General features: G+C 42.0%; 1 long non-coding RNA gene across 2 annotated transcripts in view; it reads left to right on the forward strand.

The window, feature by feature from the left end:
• LOC101426860 (uncharacterized) overlaps positions 1–25,613 on the forward strand; it is a 151,022-nt gene that overhangs the window by 115,660 nt on the left and 9,749 nt on the right. Inside the window, exons 2-3 of one of the 2 annotated variants that reach the window (XR_011647878.1) lie at positions 11,228–11,278; positions 23,131–23,228. This is a non-coding gene — a long non-coding RNA (uncharacterized lncRNA). The remainder of the gene's footprint in view (positions 1–11,227; positions 11,279–23,130; positions 23,229–25,613) is intronic. The other variant, XR_009184487.2, reaches the window with a different exon arrangement.

Below are 25,613 nucleotides of genomic sequence, written 5' to 3' on the forward strand. Positions count from 1 at the left end.
GTTGACAGAAGACACCAGCCCCCAAAGAGCTCTTCCTGGAAAGACGACGAAAGGATTCCTTTGCAGGGCCGGGAGGGCCTAAGGGATGCCCGCCAAGCCCCTGGGGTCACTGAGCATGGCGAGGCAGACAGCCCTCCTCCTCGTCCACCTCGCCTCGGCGGATGGCACCACCTCAGGTGCTGGTTCGTTTGGGGGTGCTGTCCTCCAAAGCGCAATCCGGGGGCGAGAGGGTGAGTTCATGCCCCTTTGGGAACAGCAAACCAATCCACGAACAGCTAGATTGAACCCTGCACATCGTGGGCTGCCTGCTCACATTTGGTATGCGGTGAGCACAGTTTCTCGTCCAGAGCTGAAAGGGGCGAGGGTACAGAGGGGAAGAGCTTAATGTAGAGATGGACTGAAATGAATCAGCTCAGGAGGGGGATGTGGCTCAGGTGATAGGGCCTCCACCTACCATATGGGAGGACCCGGGTTCAGTCCCTGGGGCCTCCAGGTGGAAAAGAAGAAAGAGTGTGCCAGTGCCCATGGGGCAAGCCAAGTGCTGGTGTGGTGAGCCCAGTGCCCGCTCAAGTGAGCCAGTGTCCACACAAGTGAGCCAGTGCCCGCACAAGGGAGTCACACAGCAAGACGATGCCACAACAGAAGAGAGACAAGGGGAGAGTCAAGGTGACAGCATCTCTCTACATCACAGGTCCCCAGGATTGAATCCCAGTGAATCCTAGAGGAGAAAGACGAGAAGAGAAGACAAAAAGAGAAATAGACACAGAAAGATCACATGGTGAATGGACACAGACAGCAAAAACAGTGGAGAATGGGGGGTGGTGGGGGGAGGAAAATAATAAGCTGAACTGTGTGACTGAAAAAATCCAGAATATTAAAGAGCTTGGTAATGCCCCAAGATGGTTAATCCAGTAGTCTGTCCACATGACTTGCCAAAATTTGTGATTTCTGTGTTTAAGTGAGACAGTTAAGGTAGTGACTCTCACTATTCAGAGAAGTCATTTATTAATTTCTAATGCTTAGAAGCTGGAGAGCTAACACAATCTAAAAAATGAGATGTTGCACTAATGGATGAAATTGAATCTAAAGAAATGATCAGTCGAGTTTGAGAAAGTTACATTTATTTGGTTCCTCTTTACTTAGATTTTGGTGAGTTCTTCTAATACGGTCGCAAAGACGATATAGACAACCCATGAAGTTGGTGACAATACCATGTCATGTAACAAAACATCCAAACATGCAGTAAACCCGCTGCAGGTAACAGGCAACCAGACTGGGCACAGAAGCAAGCGAAGGAAAGGGACGTGGGTCAGCTCTCCAGGCCTCTCCTGTTCTCTGTGTATCTCGGCTGTTAACCCTCTGCCCGATTCATGATGCACTTGGGTAGACAGGGGTGGGACAGCTGCGCCCGCCTTTCTCCTGTCCTCCGCAGTAGCGCTGGCCCAGGCCCCTACCGTCCGCATCCCGCTGCGGGCGTTACCTTCGTCCTTGTCTTCTTACAGGCCAGGCGCGCTCATTCCTGCGCAGCGTCGGGCTCCACGTGCGCTCAGGCCTCCAGGTGCAGCCTTTCCTCCAGGCGCCTCTCCGCAGCCCTGGGCGCGTGCGGGAGGATGCGCTGCCAGCCTCTGCCATGCCAGGGCACGCGTCTTTCTTTCCATTCTCTGTTGGAAGGTGGAAGAAGAGGCTGAGGTCAGGGAGGTAGGAGAGTTCTACGACACCCTTCCTTTTTGAACAGAGGAAACAACTTGTGGGTGGAACGTCCCCTAAAAAGTGTTTCCGGGTCATTTCAAGAACGGTCCTTTCTTGCAGGGTTTTTGTGGTGGCATCCTGTCACGCCTCCCCTCCTTTCCCAATCCCAGGTCTCCCTGCCACAAGCCCCTGCTACTGTGTGGGTTTGGCAGAAGCAAAGGCATGTTTGTTGTTAGTTTTGAAAAAAGAAATAGAGACTGGATCTGCAGAGCTCAAGGGTGCACAGTTTACCTTCTAGATATTAGGGCTCCTCAAGCTCAGTCTAAGGGGGAGACAGCACCCTCGTCAGAATGACACAGGCCTCGTGCTTTTGAATGTGAAAGGCTTTTTACCATGGAGAGAAAAGGTAGATTAATTTTCTCAAACTATGTAGTACGCTTCCTGGGGTCCAGTTTCTCCCCAGGTTCTGTGCACTCCAGCAACGCTGGACAAGCCGTGGCTGGAAAAAAACACCAGGTTAATAAAGCCCAGACATTTTGCCCTCAAATAGAACCCCTGAACATCACAGGGAGAATGTCGATTTCTGTGGGGTTGGCAGGGAGTAGCCGTGACAGTGACACTAGGGCTCAGCCGCCCTTTCTCTTGTGACCGCGTGCTGAGGCCACCTGCGGGGCAGGGGCGCAGACCGCAGCCGCCAGTCTCGTGAAGCTGAGGCTGGCTCAAAGGACCATTAGGCCACCTTGTAAAGTAGTAAGAGCAGCTCAAGCTGGGAGGCCCAAGAACTGTCCCCAGAGAAGTAGGGACAGGCAGGCTGAAGAACCCACAACTCAGAAGAGCGGGTAAGCGGCCTTTGTGGGACTGCAGCTGTCGACCACCGTGATGTCCACAGAGGCACTGCTAGTTCCTTCAAAGTCTGGGCATGTGGCCAAAGCTCACTCTTATCCTAGCAATCAGAGAAGTCACCTCCCATGCTCCAGGGGCAGATGTTGAGCAGCAATTGCTGAGACCAGCTCAGCAATAGGTCTGCATGAAGGGAAGGCGATGCAGAACTGAGGAAATAAAAGGACAGGAAGAAGGGCACAAGAGAGGGGGCTTTACAGCTTCTGCAACTGACAGCCTCAAGCCTAGTTTCCATATCGCATTTATTTGAGCTCACCGAGCAGCTGTTTGCTACAGGAAGCAACTTGCAACATCTTTTACAATAGCAGGAAACAACTGCAGCATTTACAATAACAGGAAGCAACTGCAACATCTACAATAAGGTAACATTTACAATAACAGAAAGCAGTTGCAACATCGTCTACAATAACAGGAAGCAACAAATAGATAAGCCGGTTTCCCACAACAAGCAATGGCGAGTTAAACAGACAGGACCGAAGACAGATGTTTCGGCAAGGTCAAGGGCTCCTCTCAAGCTGGCTATCCCCTAATTTAATTCCATCCTGGAGTAATATGAAATGAGTCCCAGCTACCCAGAATGCCCAGTTACACACACTACCTTCCTTTCCTAGACAAGGTTTGCACATTAGGGATTCTTTTGAAGTCTCTCCTGAAACTCTACATTCAGGAAAAAATATACCTTTATTTAAAAAGGCAAATCTAAAATGTCACTCAAGCCTATTCTTAACATTTTTGAAGAAGGCTGTTTCTTTGCTAGTCCATGGATAGATCATTTTTATTCCTAATTAATCTTTTAACTTTGCATTCATTGGACACCAGCTTTATGTAGCATCCAAGGAAATCTTTGCAAAAAATATACAATTATTGTGTATGTATCGTGGTGGCACATGTAATATAGAAGGAATCATCAGTTCTAAGCAATCTCAACTAACTATGTGCGAAAAGAAACTGATTGTCAGCCCGCTGGTAGGGGTGAGAAGGGATGGGTGTATGCATCAAATAGGCCCATGATGGGGACCTGACATACCCCTTTCTAGCCTCAGGACCACATTGTAGCTTCCCTGAGCATTAATTTCTTCATCCATTCAGCGATTGTTTAATGAGTGCCTACTAGAACCTGCAAAGCTCATAACTGGGGCTTCCAGGTACCACCCCAGTTTCCAAAGAATTAAAGTGCACATTTGCTAAATGCATACATCCAGAAAGCAACCAGATTTTGCCATTGTTTTCCCTGGGTTTTCTTTACATAAATGCATTTCTTGATTAAGGACCAGCTAGATAAATCAAACTGGGTCAAGACTAGCATAAGACTTATGTAAAAAGTGATGTCTGTCTATTTCATATGAAAACCCACACCCTGAGTATGACTAAAATCACTGGTTTTCAGGAAAGCCAGAGCCAGAATTCTTTCTTTCTCAGTAAATGTTTCCTTTGTTTTTGTTAGTGTCCCTTTTCTCATTTGTTGAGCCATGTGCAGCATTTTCCACGATAGTCCTGCTGTTCGTAAAGGTATCCAAGACGAAAACAGAGCCTGAAGGTTTCTGTCTCTAGAGAGGCCAGAGGTTTCCGCTAAATTAATCTCTTGAAGACTGAGTTGGGGAGAGAAAACGCTTTTTAACTCTCAGTTCAGGACTTCCAAGCAGTTTCTTTGTGACAATCAAGATGGGCATACCTTTTATTTTTCATTGAAGTAAAGAGCAAATTCACAAAGCCGGGTCGGGGCCCTAGGAGGCTTGTTACAGGGCGCTAGCAGGGGAGGTCAAAGGCTTCTCGGTAACAAGCTGACTGCCACGTCTCCAACACGGTCCATCAGTGCCACAGTCTAATCAGCGCCGCTCAGCCTTTGAGGAATGCCTCTTAGATTTAAAGGACTTTGGCATAAAGGGACATGACATTCTCCAGGTAGCTCACAATCCAAGCCGGTTTGCCCCATGAGATCATCACACATTCTTTAATGGAGTTCTGTGAAGCCTGGCATGTGGAGAAAGGGCGATGAAATCAGAGCCGGCCTTACTCAAATTTAGAATGCATAACTACTTCTGTGGGAAAGCAAAAATTTAAAAATTGGCCTGCCTTGATAGTATTTTGGTTAAATGCGTGTGGTTTTTGTTTGTTTTTTCCCGACGGTACCAGGGATTGAACCCAGGATCTTATACATGGGAAGCAGAGGCTGAAGTCACTGAGCTACATCCACTCGCCAATGAGTGTTGTTTTTCCCATTTGTTTTTAGGAGGTACTGGGGATCATGTAAAACATAGGATAACTAAAAATGTAAAGAACTGTGTATCCTAAAGTATGCACCATAATGTAAACACAGATGTCACCTTGTTAGAAAGCTAATGTCTCAGACTCTGTACATCACTTTAAGTAAATATGATATGAATAGGGCGTAAGAGTATCACTGTGGAAGGGAAAAGGTTTTCTGGTGGATGTGTGGGAGTGCTGTATATTATATATATACATTGCTGTGGTCTAGGACTCCTGTGAAGAAAAGCTGAATAATTAGGGGGGGGGGGGGGGGGGAAAAGAAAAAAATAGGATGTGGAATTTTTTCAAGTCAACATTCTTTATCTAAGTTCTTTATCTAACTTTATCCAAGTTCTTTATCTATCCTTTAAACTCATCGCTATATGCCATTCCCTAGTAAGGGACCATGACATTATATTGGGCTTCAAATTTCGGGGAGTTCTGGATCACAGAGTGTTTCAACAATGGCAATGGAGGGATACTGGTATGGGATACCAATGACAGATGATATATGACTGACAGGGAGCTGTACAGAACATATGTCCAGGGTGCATGGTAATGTTTGGATATACTCATAGTGGCAACAATTAAAAACCACAGTAGGGGGGGTACTGGGTTCCTGGCCAGTGGTGCTCTGTCGTGGTCCCTAGGGGAGCAGCGACAGTCTCCCAGGTACAGTGGTGGGGACCGGGAGGGAGTGAGGGTTCAACAGTGAGCCCCTGATACTAATGACTATGCTTGTGAGCTGATAAACCCAAAATAATAACAAGGCCTAGAGCGACTTTGTGCCTGGGAATTTCCTTCTGTCAGCCTTCATGTTACTCAAATGTGGCCAGTCTCGAAGCCAAACTCAGCATGTAAATGCAATGCCTTCCCCCCAGCGCGGGACATGACACCCGGGGATGAGCCTCCCTGGCAACGAGGGACCACTATCAACTACCAACTGATGATGCAACTGGAAAATGACCTTATACGGAAGGTTCAATGCGGATCAGCAGAATATCCATGTCTACATAAAATACCATGACTTTAAAATGCTGTTTGACCTAAAGTAAGGGGGAAATGGAAAGGAGAAATGAGTTTATATGGCTACGAGTTTCTAAAAAAGAGTCTGGAGGCTGGCAGAAGGTTTGCCCTCATGCACAACTGAGCAGAGTCAGAGAGACAGATAAAGCAGATACAACCCCCAGATATTGGTTCCTTTGAGGGCTGAAGAGACCCATGGGAGTTATGGTCATGGCCGATGGGGTTAACTACCAGGGCAGATGGCCCCTCTTTGGAAATGGTGTTTATGTGTGATGAATCTGGACTCAGATGGGATCTCCCTTCATAAGACTTTCATGCTAATGTGCTGGAGGTGCAGTTAATGTTGGGGTTTAAGATATATTTAGGGGATTTGAATCTCTGGACTGACAATGTGATAGCCAGATCCTGAGCCTCAACAGACTTCAGCACCTACAATCTGATTTATTGGACTTACCACACTCAGCTAAGATGGAGGTGAAGAAGGACAACCACCACACCATGGAGCCTAGAGTGATTACAACTGAAAATGGGAGGATTGCATCCAGCATCCAGGTGGAATCTGAGCCTCCTCTTGACATAAAGGTGCAATGGACACAACCAATCCAGTGTCCACATAGAAGAGGTGGCATTGGATTGGGAAAAGTGGACATAATGGACAAAGGGTATGGGGAAAGGCAGGAAGAGATGAGAGGTGGAGGCGTCTTCGGGACATGGAGCTGCCCTGGATGGTGCTTCAGAGGTAATCACCGGACATTGTAAATCCTCACAGGGCCTACATGATGGAATAGAGGAGAGTATGGGCCATGATGTGAACCAATGTATATGAGGTGCAGAGGTGCCCAAAGATGTACTTACCAAATCCAATGGATGTGTCATGATGATGGGAACGAGTGTTGTTGGGGGGGGGGGAGAGGGGGGGTGGGGGGGTGGGGTTGAATGGGACCTCACATATATATTTTTAATGTAATATTATTACAAAGTCAATAAAAAATAAAAAAATTAAAAAAAAAAAACAAAAAAAAACCAGGACCTCGTACATGGGAAGCAGGTGCTCGCCCACTTCAGCTACATCCACTCCCAAGGTAAAATGTGTTTTGTTCCAAAGAGTACCATTGGGGAATGAAGTATTAGCCCATTGCAAGGCAGCAGTTTTCTCTGATTAGCGTGGGGGCTTCTGAGGATATGCAAAGCGAGTTTTCTTTCTATATGCTTCCTGCTGTACCTGGGGTTAGCTAACCGAGCCTGAGGGTCAAATCCAGTGCTTGGCTATGTTTTGTAAAGAAAGTTTTATTGGAACAGTGTATTGTTTATATCTGTTTTTGCTTCAAGGACAGAGTTGAGTGGATGTGAAACAGACTCTTTGACCCTCAAGGCCTACAATGTTTAGTATCTGCCTTGTACAGAAAAAGTTTGCTGACCCCTTGGCCGTACCATCTAAAGCGCCCTCATGCTACCCAAGTTCCCCATGTTTCTCTCTCTTTGGTGAGACCCTTCTTGGCAGAATCTGACCTGCTATGATGGTCAATTCATGTGTCAACTTAGCTGGGTTATGGCATTCAGTTGTTTCGGGTAAGCACTGGCCTGCTTGTTACTGTGAGGGCATCTGGTGGATGAGATTTGTGTCTACCATTAGTTGATTGCATCTACAATCAACAAAGGAGATGGCCCTTAGTAACCTCCTCAGCGAGTCAGCTGGAGGTCTTAAAAGTCAGAACTGAGGGTCTCAGAGATCAGAAGAACTTCTGCATCAACTTCAACATTGGATTTTGCCAGCATTTCCAGTCAGGCAGCTTCCCATGGGGAATTTTTTTTTTTTTATTGACTTTGTAATAATATTACATTAAAAATATATATATATGAGGTCCCATTCAACCCCACCACCCCCACCCCACCTCTCCCCCCACCAGCAACACTCCTTCCCATCATCATGACACATCCATTGCATTTGGCAAGTACATCTTTGGGCACCTCTGCACCTCATGGTCAATGGTCCACATCATGGCCCATACTCTCCCCCATTCCATCCAGTGGTCCCATGGGGAATTTGGACTAAGGTTTCGGTATCATCTTTTTCAGAGTTTTCAGTTTGGGGCCTTCCCTACAGAGTTTGGGCGGCTCCCACTGTTGAGTGAGCCAATTCCTTATAATAAATCTCTTAAGGAATTGCCTTAGATATATTTATACATCCATACACACATACCTATAAATCCATACATACTATTAATTCTGTTTCTCTGGAGCACCTGCCTGATACACCTAGAATCTTTCTTCCAGAGTATCTTAGAGCACTTGAAATATGTCTAAAATAACTGAGGGCTGTATTTTTATATTTTATTTAATCTCAGTGAGTGTAAATTTAGATAGCCATATGTGGCTACCCTATCAGACAGTACAGGTGCAGGAAATGGGGCTTTGGTTTCATCACAAGCCAGGGAACAAAGAAGCCTGGCAATCTCTGGTCACACTGTAATGTATCTTTTCTAAATTTTTATTGTGAAATATAAAACACACAACCATAAAACAATGTAGAGAGACATAATTGTACTTTTTAAATTTATTTAATGTCTAGATGATTATCCAGGATCTCAGTTCCTTTTTGAGTTCATTTGAGTGCTTTTAAAGCAATTTGTACAGTTTAAATTTTAAATATTTTGGCATAATGTAGTTATGTACCCCTATTATTTCTAGTGTTGTTTATTTGTGCTTTCTTGCTTGCTTGCTAGATCAACTTTTCTGATCGTTATCAGTTTTACCCCTCTTTTTAAAGAACTAGCCTTTAGCTCTGTTATACTCTTTTATTTCTTTCCTCTTTCATTACTTTCTGCTATGTTTATTAGTACCATCCTCTTTCCTTGAGTCCTTCTCAAGAATATTTAAAAATATTTTAACTACTTAATTTGAGTTCCCAGCACAAGAATTTCAAATTAATTTTTTTGAAAGCTATACATTTTAGGCTCAGAATTTCTGGCTTTAGTTTTTGGGTGTTTCGTTTTTTTTAAATCCCCCCCTTGTGGCTTTTTTTTTTCTTTTTTGCGTGCTGTCTGCTCTCTGTGTCCATTCACTGTGCATTCTTCTGCGTCTGTATTTATTTTTTGTTTATTCTCCCCCCCTTGTGGCTTTTTGTGTGCTATCTGCTCTCTATGTCCATTCGCTGTGCATTCTTCTGTGTCTGTTTTTATTTATTTTATTTCCCCTCCCCCCTTGAGGCTTGCTTGCTGTCTGCTCTCTGTGACCATTCACTGCGCGCTCTTCTGTGTTTTTGCTTGTCTCCCTTTTCAGCTGCGTCACCTTGCTGAGTCAGCGCTTCACAGTGCTTGTGGGCTGGAAGGAGCTCTGTGGGGTGCAGGCCAGCCTGCCTTCACAAGGAGGCCCCAGGACGTGAACCCAGGGCCTCCCATGTAGTAGATGGGAGCTCATCTGATTGAGCCGCAGCCGCTTCCCATGGCTTTACTTTTATGCCATATGTTTTAATAGGTACATTTTCATTTCATTTTAAGTGATTTCCAATATATTTTGTGATATTTTACTTAATTATTAGTAAATTTGAATTTTAAAACAATTCGCAACTCCATAGCTTCTGAAATATTTTTTCATGATTGATTCCTTAATTACCTTGTGGGTGAAATCTTGACTTGTCTGACTTGCTGTGTGGCCTAATGCATGCTCAGTGTTTTTTCTTCTTCTCCTCTCCATCCTCCTCTTCCTCTTCCCTCTTCATATTCCGTATGTTCTTGAAAATAATTTTGATTATTGGAGATTACTGTCACATCATTTTACTTGCGTGTTTCATTTGCTGAGGAGGCTTTCTTTATTTCTTGCTATATTGAATGGATAGCTTATTTTTCATTATCTACTTTGGAAGCTAGGATTTTTAACCACCACCAACCCCTCCCCTTAGTGTTTACTCTTGAAATATTAATTTACATACTTAAACCAAACAATTTATTTAGTATTTTTAATTTCCTTCCAAAAATACAATGACTTTATATTCTTGCCAGCTAGTTTTACCTGTCCTTAACTTCTACCTATATTTTTTGGACATGGACTCAAAGATTAGGCATCTGGTTATTGAATTTACTTATTTAATTTGTATTTAGATTTTCCATGTTTTTAAAAGTAATTTCTTCTCCATTTTTCTTTTTTTTTTTTTTTTAAGATTTATTTATTTATTTAATTCCCCCCCCCTCCCCTGGTTGTCTGTTCTTGGTGTCTATTTGCTGCGTCTTGTTTCTTTGTCCGCTTCTGTTGTCGTCAGCGGCACGGGAAGTGTGGGCGGCGCCATTCCTGGGCAGGCTGCTCTTTCTTTTCACGCTGGGCGGCTTTCCTCACGGGCGCACTCCTTGCGCGTGGGGCTCCCCCACGCAGGGGACACCCTTGCGTGGCAAGGCACTCCTTGCGTGCATCAGCACTGTGCATGGCCAGCTCCACACGGGTCAAGGAGGCCCGGGGTTTGAACCACGGACCTCCCATATGGTAGACGGACGCCCTAACCACTGGGCCAAAGTCCGTTTCCCTCCATTTTTCTTGACAGAGAGTTTTACTCCATATAGTTTTAGATTGAGAAGTTTTTTACTCTACACTCTGAAGTCATTTTTCTCACTTTTTTCTGGCTTTTCTAGCTTGTCTGTAGATAATTCTACTGTCAGTTTAATGATCCTTTCTATGTAGGTTATCTGTCTCTTCTCTCTCACTCCTTCTAAGACAGGTCATTTGTATTATTAGCCTGACGAGCACGCGATGTGGCCTTCTCTTCAGTGATCCTGTTGCTGGGTTGATTTTTTGGATTCTGAAATTTGCATCTTTCCTCATGCCTGGCTAATTCTCAGCCATGTTATCGTTTACTACTGCTGCTTCTGCACTCCCTTTTAAAAAATCTCCTTACTCCATCAAAATGTATTTTGTACCCTCTAATTCAATCAGTGGACTCTCAAGCCTCTTTAATTTTGCGACTTCTTTGCCTGTCTGTGGTTCATGTCTACATAGCTATATGATATTGCATTAATAATGCTCTTTAACAATGTCAATCTGCCTGTATCTTTCCATTGTTTTTTGTTTCAATTTATTATTTTATTATTTTTTCCATTTTAGATATATGTCTGTGGGATTTCCATGAGACTTGAGGATATACTTTCCTCCAGGGAGCATTTGAGTTTGCTTTTGATAGACACTTTGAAACCTTTCAGGACTGAGACTCCTTAGACACAATTTCTACTCGGTGTTTTCCTGACCACTCAGAAATTTTTCTGGCTACTTCTGCTTGGGGGTCAGCTTGTAAGCTTCTTCCTAGGAAATCTCAAGGGAGCTTTCTTAAAAAGTGTTTATTTGTTTTGTTCTGATTGTTGTTCCTTTTATTTATTTCACCCAGATCCAAGAGAAGGAACTGCTCAATAGATTAGAAGTGAGCTGCTCATGAGAGGTAGGTATGCTATGACAATAGTTATCCTGTGTGGAATCAGTTCATTTCTAGTGCAAGGCACGAGGCAGATGTATAAGAAAATAGTGGTAGTCTTCAAAAAATATTAAACGCCTGCCCCCTCAAACACAGACAGACACACATCCAGTTTTGTAATTTCTTGGCATGTGTGAGCTTTGGAGGTGTCACCAAATTGATGGTCTAGTGATATGAGCACCTCTTCTAGCATGGAGGCACTACGGCTAGCTTTAAATAAATGGTTCATTGTGAAATTGTGCCATGGCTTCCCCATAGGTTATCCAAGATTGAGAAAAACACAATATAATGTCACAAGCAGTTTACTGGGTGGACTGGGGAATTTTTCATATAGGTGCCTTCAGACCTTTAAATTGAGAATACATGGTTAGTGCAAAGAAACAGATTGGGAGGCTGCAGGAAAAAAGTCTGCACTTTTTAGAGACAGCCTAATCTCCAAACTACTTTAAAATGTTGATAAAGTCAGTCTGGGAATTACTCAGCATCTTCTATACTATCAGTTTTTCTCAAATCAAATAGACAGTCTGTGCTATAGCTCCAAGGTTGTGAGGTTTTTTTGTTTTGGTTTGGTTTGGTTTTTGGTTTTCTGGTTTTTGTTTTTTTCCTTTCCAATTATTTTATTTTTCTTTCTGTCATTCTAATCAAAATCCCCCAAAAGTTTCCCATATTTTTTTATAAATTTTTTTAAAGACACTTTAGATTACATAAGTGTTACATAAAAAATATAAGGATTCCCATATGCCCCCCTCCTTCCCCCTCCCACACTTTCCCACATTAACAACATCCATCAGTAGTGTGGTACGTTTGTTAAAATGGATGAACACATACTGAAGCATTGCTACTAACCATGGACTAGTTTACATTATAGTTGACACTCTGTCCTGCACCATTTTGTAGGTTATGACAAAATATACAATGGTCTGTATCCACCATCACTGCAATGTCATGCAGGACAAATCCAATGCCCCCATTTTACACCTTTTCTTCCCTCTCCCATCCCTCAGAACCTCTGGTGGCCACTGCCTTTATATCAATGATAAGAGTTCTTCCAATGCTAGAATAATAAGAAGTCTGTAATAGAATAATAATAAGTCTACTTTAGTCCATTGTTCATTCCTCAATCTCGAGGATTTGGGGATGGTGATGCCCACTCTGCGTCTAATTGAGAGGGGGCTTAGATCCCATGGGGCAGATGGATAGAACTATCTAGCTGCAAGGTTTTTAAACATAAGTCTTGGCCAATTGAAAATTTTTATCATCAACCTTACAAAATTATCACCTACTTTTCCTTTTCTTATATACTTTAAGTCAACACATGACAGATAAATGAAATTTTACAAAATTACCTATGTGCCTGGGAAAATCATTTTACCCTATTAAGCACCAAAGTTTAGATACAAAAGAAATATATTTGGCCCTTGGAAATTTGCCAAGGTGCAAATGCAACCCAAGATGGACAAAGGTCTACTTCCTTTTTCCTTGTGTATTCTTGGAGAAAGCTCACTTATGGAGTGTAGGATAATCTGACCATATTTTTCATGTACCTTTTCTCTGCTTGTCCCAAACTAACACTGATTAATTGACTGCTACCTAAGCAAGTCTGAGAACTAATGTCTGTAGATGCTGTACTTTAGAGCTCCTAGATTTGAGATCCAGGATTGATACTTGTAATGAATTTCCCAAATGATTTTTATCATGAGGCAAGTCAGGAAAACACTAATTTAGGCAGTTCACTCTCCATTAAACACTCAATTTACAAAATGACCTATGTGCCTGGCAGATAATTTTTCCCCCTATTAAGCACCAAAGTCAAGATACAAGATAAACATTTTTGGCCCTTGGAAATTTGCAGAAATATCAAAGGATAAAAATCCATAAATAATCTTCTCACTTGTATATATAATGCTGAAACTTGTCATTTGTCCTCAATCACTTGTTCATATGCTTTTATTCTTACTAATAAGAATAAAGTAAGTATCTTAGTAATTAGTGTTTTGTTTTCCTTCTAAAGCATGTTGTTTCTTTGCTTAAAAATGTTTGTGGACTTGCCTTGTTCATCGGAAGAAAGAAGTAGCTGAGGTCCAGAGCTGTAGCAGAGTCTCTTATATTTACCTGGGTCACTTACTCACCAAGGAACTTGGGGTGACCTAAATAAATCTCTTCTATAAAGTGTAGGAAGTAATTCCTACCTTATATATGGTGAAGTTAAAATAAGTTCATTTACCTAAAACTCTTGCATGGTAGGAAGTACTCAAGAAATTTTAGGGCCACTGTGTTATTGTGATGTTGGGGACATCAATTTTAGGGTGATGATTAGCATCAAAAGAGAGGACAGTTGTTGGAGGATGATGGAATGAGGAGTCATATCTAAAAATAAATGTAATTCAACAATGTATTAGGTGAAGGTTTTGTACAATGCATGGGGCAGAGAATGGCGGAAGTAACTCTTCATATTGGGAACTTTAAATATCTTAACTTCTTCCCAGGAGAAACATTTTGTTCTAACCCAACTTTGACATGTGCCAGTCATTAACATGCTCAGCTTTGGTGAGTGAGAAAATATCTTAGTAAACTCTGTTCGTCAATCTATTTAGCTGACTTTTTGTTTAAAAAGCAAATAAAAAAGTAAATGAACGAAGGAATGATAACATGGAAGATGAAAAATGAAATTGATACCATGTTTAAGCATATGAGATTCTTATCTAAAAGCATATGAGGGGTACGTTGATGTGGCTCAACTGATAGAGTATCTACGTACCACATGGGAGTTCCAGGGTTCAAACCCAGGGCCTCCTGACCTGTGTGATGAGCTGGCCCACACGCAGTGCTGATGCACACAGGGAGTGCCATGCCATGCAGGGGTGTCCCCTGCATAGGGGAGCCCCACGCACAAGGAGTGCGCCCTGTAAGGAGAGCCGCCCTGTGAGAAAAAAGCACAGCCTGCCCAGGAGTGTTGCTGCACACACAGAGAACTGATGCAGCAAGATAACGCAACAAAAAGAGACACTAATTCCTGGTGCCACTGACAAGAATTCAAGCAGACACAGAAGAACACACAGTGAATGGGCACAGAGAGCAGACAACGGGGGTTGGGGTGAGGGGATGGGGAGAGAAAAAAAAAGTGTATGAGGAAATACCACAATCTGAATCTTTGATGTGTCAGATGATATAGCATCAAATTAACTAAACTGTATACAAATCTCAAGGAAAATGATCAGAAGTATTTGAATCCACTCACATGAACACACAAACATCCATATATATTTTTTGACACAAATTGGAAAAATTATATGAACATAAAAAGACATGCACCAGAACATTCATTCTTTCATTTTTTTAAAAGATTTATTTATTTCTCAACCCCCACCCCCTGTTCCCCCATTGTCTGCTCCGTGGCATTCACTCTGTGTTCTTCTATGTCTGCATGTATTCTCAATAGGCAGCTTCAGGAACCGATCCCGGGACCTTCTGGAGTGGGAGAGAGGCAATTATTTTCCTGCGCCACCTCAACTCCCTGTTGTGCTACGTCTTCTTATTTTTTCTCCTCTGTGTCTTGTTGCGTCGTCCTGCTGTGCCAGCTCTCCGCATCGGCTGGCACTCCTGCACCGGGGGGCTTTCCCACACTGGGTGTCCTTGCCATGCAGGGCAGCACTCCAGCATGGGTCGGCCCTCCACACAGGCCAGCTCGCCACGTGGGCCATCCCGGGCATCCAGCCCTGGGCCTCCTGTATGCTAGACAGCAGCCCAATTGGTTCAGCCACATCCATTTCCCTCTTGCATTTTTCACGTATTATTTTTGTGGTGGAAAAACAGGAAGAATTCAAATAATTATTAATGGTAAATGGTAAGTTGGGGGTATATCTACACGTGGGTTACAATATGACAATGAATACACTGTACATCATTTATTAAACATAAAGCAATGTAAAGTTACAGGAAAATATGTACTATCCATTTATGTAGATTGGAAACCACGTAGAGAATTGTATTGTGTATGGAGATAGTTAAAAGAACATTACTAAGACACTGGGTATGCATTAAATTCTTGGTATTACTCTAAACTGGAGAAAGAGTTCCAGAAAGGATAGAGGGACGTGAAAGTTTATCACAGATGGCATGACTTCCTCAGTGTGTGAAAGGTTTCCTGCTATTTTAATTTTTGGGGGAAAAGTGACTGTGCTCTTGTTAATTCTGGGTGACACATGCATGGATATTTGTTTTAATATGTTTTATACCTTCATGCTTTTTATTAGATATATTAAAGCAAACCTACAATAAATTAAAAGGAGACTCCTAAGGGATGATGTAATTTAAAGAAACACTGCTGTTGTGTTATGACAAGAAATGCATTCAAAGTTTTCAGAAAAATTAGACTTTAACCTTAAATAAACTAGCCCCAAAATATGCCTTGTCATTCTCATGTCATGAAAATATAAACAAGTCACAAATAATTAAGCTCTTTAGGTGATTCTTTTTCTTAAAGGAACTGAACCATCAGAAATTTCATAGCTGATGTAATAGATGACCAGCCTGAGATGCCGAGGTTCAGTCCTGACTCTGGCAGCCTCCAGCAGCTGCAGGAGAGTGTCAGCACCTGTGCACGTCTTTCTTCATTAAGACACACCACGATCTGGTGCATTCAGAAGACAATGGAGTATCTGGGAAGAAAAACTTCCCAGCACTGATCATAATTGATATTCACCCTGGATTTTCACTGAGAAGTAGGCAGTTGTTTTCCAATCCAAAAATATTTCTTCCTCTAAATTATTGGGAGAGTAGTTCTTGAATATTAAGAGAGAAGGAACAGAATATTAACAAAATTAGTAGAATGAAACATTTAAACAGAGAATGTCCTTAAAATTAGCTTTGTTTAAGATATTGCAAATTGCCCTATAATGATTGGAATGCATCCTGGCTATTCTTTGCTTATCTTAGTTCTGTCTCTATTATGTAGAATGATCTTTGTCCACATGTAAGAGTATAAAATGAGTTAATAAGTTATATTTCTTTCACACTTGCACATTTATTCAATCATAGTTGACCTTGAATGTGCAAGGCTCTTTCATTTCTTGGGACATGATCATGTACCTCCCTCTGCCTAGAATGATTTATCGAGATTCATCCATTTACTCAAGCATCACCTCCTCCATTCAGTGTTCTGATTCCCTCTTCCATCCCCAAGAACAATGGACAACTCTCTCCTGCCACGGACTATGAGCAGAGCAAACCTGGTACTCAATCACATACCAAATACTGTGACATGCTGGCTCAACTACTAGCTGCCTGAGGACAAGCTTTATGTCTTACTAGTTAGTCCAGCCCCAGTCCTTAGAACACCAACGACCCACGACAGGCAGCCGATGTGCAGATATTAAATGATGGAACAGTGCAACCAATGTTTTAAATAGTGATGGAAAGCGGAAATGGAAACCAGCAAGAGAGGACAGTTCCAGCAGTTGAGTCAAGGCATGAAAGATGACTGAATTTGAGTCCAGGCATAATAATGAGCTAGTAAAATGCATGGCTTAAAATTTTATCATGAAAACATTTTAATACAAAATAAAATAATATAATGAATTTCCAAAGTGTGCTCATCACTCGGCTTCAGAAATATCCACACATGGCCAAGCTCATTTCATCCATACCTCACCCTCACAAGGGGATGATTTTGAAGCACACTCCAGCCTCTCATCATTTCACCCATAAACATTTCAAAATGTATTTCTAACAGATAGGAAAGTGGTATAAAATGTTATATAAATATGTGACTTTCAAGAGCAACTAAGGCCATGAAGCCTAAGGGTTGGTGAGGAGCAGTACCCTGCCATCCCAGAACTTTTAAAATCAGCCAGGGAAGCAGACTTGGCCCAGTGGTTAGGGCGTCCACCTACCACATGGGAGATCCACGGTTCAAACCCCGGGACCTCCTTGACCCGTGTGGAGCTGGCCCATGCACAGTGCTGATGCGCAAGGAGTGCCCTGCCACTCGGGTGTCCCCCTTGTAGCCCCACCCATAAGGAGTGCACCCCATAAGGAGAGCCACCCAGCATGAAAGAAAGTGCGGCCTGCCCAGGAATGGCACCGCACAGAGAGCTAACACAGCAAGATGACGCAACAAAAAGAAACAAAGATTCCTCGTGCCACTGATAAGGATAGAAGTGGTCGCAGAAGAACACACAGCAAATGGACACAGAGAGCAAACAACTTAGGGGAGGAGGGGAGAGAAATAAATTTTTAAAATTTTCTAAGTATATAAAAAAATAAAAAATAAAATCAGGCAGAGGTGGCCATTGTGTGGCCAAAGTATACCCCAATGCAAAGAGAAATGAAGGAACACAACTTGCCTAGATGGAAGGCAGAGTATGTGGCTTACTCCTCATTCCCTTTGAAGGCTCATTCAGTTCACTAGAAAACTTTACACTACCTTTATTTATTTATTTATTTTTTGACTTAGGCCAGTAGTTTATTTACATAGGGAGGGAAGAGAAATGGGAGAAAATAACAGATCAGGGGTCCCAGGTAGAGAGGAAAGGGCTGAAGAGTGATAAAATGGCCTGATTTACAGACTACAATTCCCCACTACAGGTTATTATGTTTGTTTGTTCTTTTAATTTATTTTTTAATGTTACATTCAAAAAATATGAGGCCCCCATATACCCCCCCACCCCCCTCACCCCACTTCTCCCACAACAACCTCCTCCTCCAACATCATGGGACACTCACTGCACTTGGTGAACACATCTCTGAGCACTGCTGCACCACACGGTCAGTGGCTTTAGCTGGTCATCATCTCCTCTTCATCAGGGCAGTATTTTCACACGCACGCCACAGCTAAGTGATACAAAACCTTCCTTTTTGTGTCAGGTCTGAGCAGATGGGAACAGGGCTATAGGCAGAGCGGCTGAATATCACCTGTTTTCCCAGGACGGGCTCAGTTTTACTTTGTTCCAGAATAACGACAACGAGCGTATCCGCTTTATACTCAAAACTTGGGTGGATTTGACTCCTGGGTTTGGCTAACAATGATGGAGGGCCATCACTCCACATGCAGGTCTGCAGTCCAGGATGTCAGGTTGGTTTCCAGGAGGAGATGGGATTAGCAGAGAAGCTGTTTTCCAAATTGAATGTTTCAGGAGCTTGTGTAGGTGGATGGGTCCACACATACTGCTCAGGGTTTGGGGTTCTCTGATTTGTGCCTTGGAGATAAACCCCCTGTCCTCTCCTTTAGGCGCTCTGCCTAAAATGGACTGACCCTCACTTCTGGGGGTCTGTGTGAGTGGCCCACAGGCCAAGACTGCTGGTTTCAAGAGCGAAACAGCTGGGACCTTCTGGAATTCTGCCAGTTCTCCCATGGTGTCGGTGTTTAAATTAGTGACGAATTTTTACAGGAAATCACTATCTCCTTAAGAGGAGAGGTCATTATTAGCAGCATTTAACTATTTTTATTTTGTGAAATATTTTGAGTTTCTTGAGGACGCCTTGCGATTACAAGCTTTTTGGTGTTAGCATGCTAGATGTGAACATAGATGCATGGTATATATGTGTCAATTGACAAATTCCTAAGTGTTCAGAGCCTAATATGAGGACATTTGCCAAAGTCCAATTAGTTAGTGTCATTTTAAAAACTCTTTGGATAAACGTTCAGTGTTCAAAGGAGGAATATTTAATTTGAAATAAATTATTAAGATCGTTTTCTACCCATAATTTTAGCAATTTTTGCTTTCAAATATTTAATTAGAAAGCAGTTCTTTATGGGCATTTTATGTGAACTAAATGACTTCATCTCATATTGTTTCCAAAATCCTCTTCACATCTCAATACTGTGGGGTCTCCTTTACTATAGTGGATTACAGTGATTTACTATAGTGAACTTGCCAGCTGGGTCCAATTGGCAAATTACTTTGATCTCCTTCTAAACTTTTTAATGACCTTTTAAAACCAATTTATTTAGGTATAATTTGCATTCAATACAATTCACCCATTTGAAGTTTTCATTTAATGAGTTGTGGTAAATGAACAAATTTGTAAATGAAGCATTACCACAGATAACTTTTGTAAGACTTCTCTATCCCCTCAAAGTTTCCTTGTTTCCCTTTGTAGTCACTTATCTTTGCCACCTCCTGACCTCAAGCATCTGTCGATCAGCTTTCTATCTCCTTAGATATGCCTTCTCTGAGGTTTCTTATCAATTGAGTCATATAGTGTGTAATATTCTTGGGTGTATTGTCTTTCATTTGCATGACATTTTGGAGATTCCTTTATGTTGTTGTATATATTAGTCATTCTTTCATTTTTAATGCTGACTTGTATTCCATTGTACAACTTTGCCATATTTAATTTACTTTTCAACAGTTCATAGACACTTGGGTTATTTTCCTTTTATTTTTTCACCTATTATGAATAATGCCACTATGAATATGAGTGTAAAAGTCTTTATGGGACATATGTTTTTGTCTCTGTTGGTAGGTAACTTAGGAAAGGGATTTCTTGCTTAAATGATAGGCTTAACTAAAATAATAATAAAAGTGTTTCTAAAGTGGCTGTACAAATGTGTATTCCTGCCAATATTATACAAAGGTTTCAGTTTATCAATATCTCACTGACAGGTGGTACCATCAGTCTTTTAAATTTTAGCTATTCCTTTAGGTGTGTAGTGGTGTTTCAGCATGACTTGATTTGCATTTCCCTAGTGACTAATGATGTTGAGCATATTTATTGTTCCTGTTTTGCATATGTATATCTTTCCTTTTTGATGAAATGTTTGTTCAATTTTGTACCCTTTATTGAGTTGTCTGTCTTCCTATAATTGTGTTTAAAGAGTTCTTTTAACATTCCGGATACAAGTCCTTTATCAGATAAATGTTTTACTTTTTATTTTATTTTCTGGATCTGTGGCTTGTCTTCAGATTTTTTACATGGTGTCTTTTGACTAGTTAACATTTTCAATTTGGTGAGTTCTAATTTATAAAGTTTTTCTTTTATGGTCTATGTTCTTAAAAAACCTACCTCGGGGTGGGAGTATATGGGAACCTCATATTTTTTCAATGTAACATTTAAAAGAAAATAAAGAAAATTATTTAAAAAAAAAAAAACAATAAACAACCTACCTAACACAAGACCACAGAAAATTTCTCCTGTTTTCTTCTGGATGTTTTGTTTTAGCTCTTACCATTATGTGTGAGGTAAATTTTGTTTATTGAGATAGGTAAGAGTCAAGGTTCATAGTTTTCCAAACATATATCCAATTATTTCAGCAGCACATATTTAAAAGTCTCCCCTTTTTAAATTAAATTACCATGCATCTTTGTTAAACATCTATTATCTTATACCTGTGGATCTATTACTTGCTAATGATGTGGTAGTTGCAGCCCTCCAGCAGGGTGGATGAGAAGACCTGGGGAGTAAGTACCCGTCGACCCCCACCCCGCCCCCCCAGTGGTCCCTAGATAACGAGGTAGAAGCTGGAGGTTAAAATGCCTTAGGCTCCTTGCTTGTTGGGTAGGATTAACACTTCTGAGATCTGTTCTCCAGTCTTCTGGAGCTCCCCAGGGAAACCCAGTGTTGGCTGCTCGGTAGGGCACCCTATAAACAACTTTCACCCAAATATTTGCTTCAGATACCTTGCTTCCAGGAAACCTAACCTGTGACCATTGCACCTTTTACTGATCTAATTCCAAGATAGTGCTGGCAGTGCTCTGCATTTTACAAAGACCAGGCCAAAATTAGGAATTAATAGGAAAGTAAAACTTATCCTCTGCTTCATAGTTGCATTTTCAGCTCTTGATTTTTGGGCATGCAATTATGGGGTAACCTTCCTGGTTAGAATTTTATTAGTTTGATAGAGATTTTTCAGATCTCTATCAAACACAAGAAGCAAGCATGATCCTTGCTCCAAGGTATTAATGTAGGGAAAAGCTAAAGGTATCCATTCATGGAAACATTTTCCTGATGCGTGAATTTAACATATCATCCAACTTTACTTGGGTCAGCTGTGAAAATGGGCAAGGCTGTTTGTTGTATCATTAAAAGGGGGTTTTATTCTTAATCTGCTGGCATTTACAAAATTCCATTTCAGAACAGCTGTTTCATCAGCAGATAGTCCCGGGAATTCTTTAGGGAATGAGGGCCATATTTCTTTTACTTGTTGTGTGGGAAGGGGCATACCACATGAAATTTGATCACTAGAGTCACGCTCTACACAAGGAGTTAGAAAACAGCAGTGCCTGTACTTAGTGAGCAAACATTAACTCCATCAAGTATCTTCCAGAGCACTGGTTCTCAACCGGGGCCAACTTTGCCTTCAGCCCCTCATCTAGGGGACAGTTGGAAATGTGAGCAGGCATTGTTGGTTCACACCGGGATGGGGTGGGGGTGCTACTGGAATCTAGTGGGTTGAGCCCACAGTGCTGCTTAACATCCTAAAGTGCAAGGGCCAGCCCCTCCACACCAAACAGTTACCTGCCCCAAATATCCATAGTATGGCCACTGAGAAACCCTGAGAGTAAGGCGCCTTTGTACTGCTTCACTCTGGGACTCCGCTGGACCCATGCAGGAAGTTTCTCAGGGGCACCTGTTTTTACCCTCTCGTTCTTTTCTGTCTTCCCCTTGAAATCCACCAAAACGAAGCAGCTGATGCATGATTATGTGCCAACCTGTGCTGTTTGTCACTGATGAAAAAGTCCTTGAACCCTAGAAACTCTATTGAATTAAACAGCACCCACACTTTATTGTCTTTTTTCAATACGAAGACATTGGCCATTTGCTTTGTTCTTCCTGAATCTTGCCTTTCTAACCTTCTTTATGATTTATAGCCCCACCCGACAACATAAATATTTCACTTGCCGACACGTATCCAGAGGCAGAAACTTGCCACACATTTATTTTTAGCCAAGACTTGCATGTGGCAGAGCCAAGCCCTGGGATTATCTAAGTGTGATTGAGTTGATGTCTTGCTATTGTCCTAATCACTCAAAAGACTTTACGAAGACAATTCCTCAATAGCACAATCCAGAGAAAACAATGGTTTTCAGTCTCCCTGTTGTCGGTTTCTAACACAAAGAGGAAACAACTGTCCATTCTAGTTTTCCTTCCATAAATTATGATAGAAGCATGCCCCAAGCAGAGCTGAACTGTCACTGTTGTTGATCTTCAATACATTTGGTCCTAAGCCTCTTCAAACACCAGGCGTCACGGGGTGAGTCTGAGACCTTCCGCTGGCCAGTCCTGTTCCCCCACCCCCCCACCACCCCCACCCCCGCCTCTGGCCATCCCCCAGACGCAAACTCATGGCAAGAGCATGAAAGGAGACTGACTGCGCAGGACGGAGAGAGAAAATTAAGCTCCTGTTAGGCTGGAGGAGGAAGATTGATCTTTGTATCCCCCTGTATGTTTTAGCCTCATTCATTTCCCTAATTTCAGGTGGTTTCCTCACCAGTTAGTAGATTAGCCCTTTTCTTTTCAAAGGCAACAAATAAGATGATCTCAGTGTGAGGATGACGAAACCTACATAAAAATGCAGGCTTGTGTCAGCTGTTGGCTCTCAGCCTGGATGAAGTGATAAGTGGACACATACTGCCACTCCTTCAAATTCAGCACGACACTTCCCGGGGCCTGTGAGGCACATGCCCAGAGAGCACCATCGATGCCCGTATGTCACACAAATGACGCGGTGGAACAGGGTGCGGTCCTCAAGACACTCTACCACGGACTCAGAGGCCAGCAGCCTCTGCAGTTGTTCTCACCAGCTCTTAAGAGTGTGCTGTTAGCGGAGACAACTGGAACTAAAGCAAAAAGAGAATGTTCTTTTCCTCCTCTTTCAGCTGTTGCTGACTCGCTTTGAGAAACAGGTGTTATTAGAGGCTCACTAGCTATTTCTGGATGAAAGACCCACTTCACATTACCAGGACACCTGTAACTGGTAAGTATTTTCCTTTTTCCTCATTGCCATCAGGACAAGTTAAGAGTTTACCACACCAATTTATGACTTACTTCAGAGGGCTGTATATATATGTATGTACGTGCATGCATATATGTTCATAAGAATGTATATATATCAGTATCTATATTTATCTATCTGTAATTTCAGACACACACACACACTTAGGAACCTACGAACATGCTTTCCAGAAACATACATTCAAAAGAAAAATCTATCGGCCCCATTAGGTCAACTCTGTGACTTTCACGCTTATTTTCTCTTATACTGCTTTATACAACCTCTGAGATTCAGATTTTCAGGTATTTTGGTCTGTTTTTGTTTTTGTTTTTCCTTTTCAAAGAAGAGTCTTTCTCAAGTTTAGAAAAGGAAATAGTTCAATTAGTAAAGGTCCTAGTACTGACAAGAGGAAAATATAGATTAATATGAAATTTTGTTATGTAATTTTTTAGCCACAAGTCAAATATTTTCTGCTACTACAAACTACCCCCGCCCACCCATATAACAAAAATGAATAAAATGTAGCCTTACTTGTCTGTAAAGTATGGTGACAACCCTCTAGAACCCAAGAAGGCTCTATCTTTAGTCTTTGCCTTGACCATTCTGAGAGTTTGCTCTGTGTTCACAGTGGCCAATGCCTGTACTTTTTCATTTTGAGTAAGGACCAGTAGGACAATGGCTAATTCAATGGAGGAGTTGGAAATATTATCTACTTGTTAGAACACATGACTGAAATGTATTTGGATTCCCCAGTAACAGTCAGTGATATCTGGGAAATTGTTGGTATTCATCTCTTTAACAGAAAGTAATAAAATTTGTGTCTTCTTCCTTCTGGATTTGGCCTCCATTACAGAGAGAGGTAGATTGGGGGTGTTAAAAGTTAAGATTTTAAACACTGGGCTCATGCAGGGTGCCTAATGAATTAGATTGTGGTCATACAGAACAGCATTCTGTGACAGAAATTAAAGTAATAAAATAGTTTAATTAGCTGTCTGTGTGGGTCTATTAGCATGGAAAGTGGAGGAACCAATTGAGGTCAGGCAAAGACAAAAGACCTTCTTCAATTAAGAAAGTGATTTTCTAATGCTGAGAGGTGATGGAATCAAGTGGACTTGTTCACAATCCTTTAAATGAGATTGGGTGGTAAAAAGAATATTGGAGCTTTTGCAAAGTGCTTCAGACTAGTAAGAAAAAGAAAAAACTAAACTAGTAAATGTGGCTTTAATATTTCAACATGTCAAGAATACATACTCTATTTTTTTAAAGATTTACTTCATTTATTTCTTCCCACCTCCCCCCATTGTCTGCTCATATCCATTCGCTGTGTGTTCTTCTGTGTCCACTTGCATTTTCTGCGGCACCGGGAATCTGTGTCTCTTTTTGTTGCATCATCTTGCTGTGTCAGCTCTCCATGTGTGCAGCGCCACTCCTGGGTGGACTGTGCTTTTTTCATGCCGGGCAGCTCTCCTTGTGGGGCACACTCTTTGCATGTGGGGCTCCCCTATGCAGGGGGCACCCCTGCGTGGCACGGCACTCCTTGCACGTATCAGCACTGCACATGGGTCGGCTCACCACATGGATCAGGAGGCCCGGGATTTGAATCCTGGACCTCCTATATGGTAGGCGGATGCTCTATCAGTTGAGCCATATCCACTTCCCAAGAATATGTTCTTCAATGATAATTTTAAGGTAAAAGCTTTCTCAAGTCCCAAGGCCTCAGTTACCACAGGGGAACAGTGTCTTAGAGAGGGCATAATGCTGCCAGTTACAGAGGAAATGAGGACAGGAAGTCTATTTTTTTTCAGATTCTAGTAAATATTGCATGCATCAGGTTCTTTCTCTCTCTTTACTTTCTAGTTGTTATTTTAAATAAAGGACATCTTATCTAGTTTTCTATAATTTCCTTCATTATGTTTCAAACACTCAAGTATACAAGTATGTTTCAAATACTTAGGACAGTATTATACATTGCATTCTTTTGAGCACATCCATGTCTCCATGGCAACTGATTATGATTCATCCATCACACCATTATTTAATATATGGCCACGCTCTCTAGAGTGAGTAAGATGAGATCACTTAGAAACATGCACCTCAAATGTTTGCCAGTTGCTCTTTTCTCGTAATTGTTTAAAAGTGGAATCTTTGGAGAGGCAGTTCTTTCCCACTCTGTTTTTTCACCTACCTATTTTCTCCAGTTACTCTCTTTCTTCATGGCATGACTTGATTGGAGTGTCTGAAAGTAGTGTAAGCTTCTAGCAGTCACTCACATCTGTGCTTAGGGGAAAGTGAGATTCAACAATCTCTTAGCATGCACTTTTCCTCCATTTCTGGGTGGGCCCTGTAGGCCCCACTCGCTCAGGAGAG

This window comes from Dasypus novemcinctus, chromosome X (assembly GCF_030445035.2).
Source record: "Dasypus novemcinctus isolate mDasNov1 chromosome X, mDasNov1.1.hap2, whole genome shotgun sequence".
NCBI classification, from domain to species: Eukaryota; Metazoa; Chordata; class Mammalia; order Cingulata; family Dasypodidae; genus Dasypus; species Dasypus novemcinctus.